At 37.9% G+C, this 2,500-nt stretch overlaps 2 protein-coding genes across 2 annotated transcripts in view; one reads left to right on the forward strand and one right to left on the reverse strand.

The window, feature by feature from the left end:
• LOC123515634 (telomerase reverse transcriptase-like) overlaps window positions 1-2,500 on the reverse strand; it is a 254,291-nt gene that overhangs the window by 26,182 nt on the left and 225,609 nt on the right. The gene's annotated exons all lie outside the window — the stretch shown is intronic.
• LOC123515636 (von Willebrand factor A domain-containing protein DDB_G0292188-like) overlaps window positions 1-2,500 on the forward strand; it is a 53,052-nt gene that overhangs the window by 1,587 nt on the left and 48,965 nt on the right. The window lies entirely within an intron of this gene.

Consider the following 2,500-nt stretch of genomic DNA (forward strand, 5'->3'; position numbering starts at 1 on the left):
AGAGAGAGAAACACACTAACGCTCAGCTCGGCAAAGTGGACGGTGAGAAAACTGTGTCAGGTGTGTAGTGAATGTGAGAGAGGGAGGGTGGCGAGAAGGCAGGTAATGATTGTGATCGATAACACAAGTGAGGAAAAAGAAAAAAGAGACAGAATGTGAGAGAGAGAGAAAAGAGAGAGAGAGAGAGAGAGAGAGAGAGAGAGAGAGAGAGAGAGAGAGAGAGAGAGAGAGAGAGAGAGAGAGAGAGAGAGAGAGAGAGAGATAACAGAGAGAGAAGATAACAGAGAATAGGATAACATAACATATAATAGGATAACAAAGGGCCACCAGGGCCCATCTAGGTTATCCTGTATCAGTCGCACAGCGACCTCGTCATCAGTACTTAAAGATACACTTACAAGTACACAATACATTATATACTAATTCTAAATATTTGGCCCATTAACAGGGCTAAGTCCTGCAGCGAATTCCTCTACAATCTGTGATCCCCATACATGGGGATCATGTCTTATTTAACTATAGTAAATTTCTTATAAAAACCATCATGCAGCGCTATACATAATTATAAATCTAATAAATTTAAGTGCTTATCTAATCTGTTTTTAAACATTGTCAAACTAGTGCTATTTACAACCCTCTCTGGCAATGCATTCCAGAAGTCTACCACCCTATGATTAAAGAAATATTTTCTTATATCTAACCTGCAGCCTTGCTTTCTAATCTTCCTGCCATGATTTCTAGTCCTACTTCCCTCCTCTAAGGTAAAGAAAGATCTCACATCTATGTAGTTTGTATCTGAGAACATTCTAAATAACTCTATCATATTCCCTCTTATACATCTCCTCTCAAATGAAAACATGTTTAATTCCTTTAATCTATCTCTATACTCCAGGCGCTTTAATGCTGGTATCATCCTAGTTGCTCTTCTCTGAACTGCTTCTAACATGTTGATATCCTGCCTATAATGGGGTGACCAGGCCTGTATGCAATACTCTAAATGGAGCCTAACAGGAATTATATAAGCTACGCACCACTTCCTTACTTTTATAACTAACATTTCTATTTATAAAACCCAGGATCCTATTTGCCCTATTTCTTGCTTCTAAACATTGCTTTGAAAATTTCATAGTCCTGTCTATCACTACTCATAAATCCTTTCCCTCCTCTACTGCCTCTAGCCAACATCCCTCCATCTCATAGCTAAAGTTTGTGTTGTCTTTACCTAAATGCATAACCTGACACTTTTTAGAATTAAACTCCATCTGCCACCTGTCTGCCCATGTTATCAGCCTGTCCAGGTCTCGTTGTATTCTGTAATTGTCCTTTTCACCCTGTACTGCACATGCTATCTTAGTATCATCTGCAAACTTTGATACTTTGCTACTAATTTCTATATTTAAATCGTTAACGTACACCAAGAAAAGAAGAGGTCCTACCACTGATCCTTGGGGTAACCCACTAACCACTTCCTTCTACTCAGACATTGCCCCATTTAATACTACTCTCTGTTTCCTATCAGAAAGCCATTCACTAATCCAATCAACTAACCTATCCCCTATTCCATGTAGTCTCAATTTGTACACTAACCTCCTATGCGGTACCTCTCTGATCTGTCTACCTATCTCGTGAGTCCACCATAATGGCTTCCTGTTTCTCTGCCTTATATCTTTGTAAGGGATATACTGCATCACTATACCCTTTACTACAACCTTAAAAATATCCCACATCTGTGCAGTTTTATTTCCAAAACTATCTTCCCAGTTTACCTTTCCTAATAACTGACGTAACCTACCATAATTGCCTTTCTGATAGTTTGGGACTCTAGTCTTATTCACTATATTATCCCTACTGGAATTAATGATAAATCTAATTATATGATGGTCACTGTTTGCTAAAGTCTCTCCTACCTCAACTTCCTTTAAACAATGCTCAATATTTGTTAGTACTATGTCTAAAACCTTCCTCCCCCTAGTAGGTTTATCTACCATCTGCACTAAATAGTTATCCTGAAAACTTTCCATAAACTTATTTTCACTAGCATCTCCTACCATCCTCTCCCAGTTTACTGACTTAAGATTAAAATCCCTAAGATAATTGTCTGACTAGTACACCCCTATTTATCTCATCTACCATAAGGTTGTCTACATCTGCTGACTGGTTAGGTGGTCTATAAAAGCTCCTACTCTAATAACCTTACTTTTGTTTACTCTAACATCCAGCCATAAGGACTCTACTCTGTTATCTACCTTAATACCATTAACCTGACTGGAAATGAAGGATTTTTTTACATAAATAACTACTCCTCCACCTATCCTACCAATTCTCTGGTGTAAATACATAATGTATCCATCTACTTCATATTCTTTCCTATTTTCCCTAAACTTTTCCTCATTTACCCATGCCTCTGTGACACATACAACATCTAAGTCCTCCTCAACTATATAACTAGATAACTCGTCCTTCTTGTTCCTAAGACTCCTGGCATTTACATAAAAACATT

The sequence above is a fragment of the Portunus trituberculatus genome, chromosome 39 (assembly GCF_017591435.1).
Source record: "Portunus trituberculatus isolate SZX2019 chromosome 39, ASM1759143v1, whole genome shotgun sequence".
Classification (NCBI taxonomy): Eukaryota; Metazoa; Arthropoda; class Malacostraca; order Decapoda; family Portunidae; genus Portunus; species Portunus trituberculatus.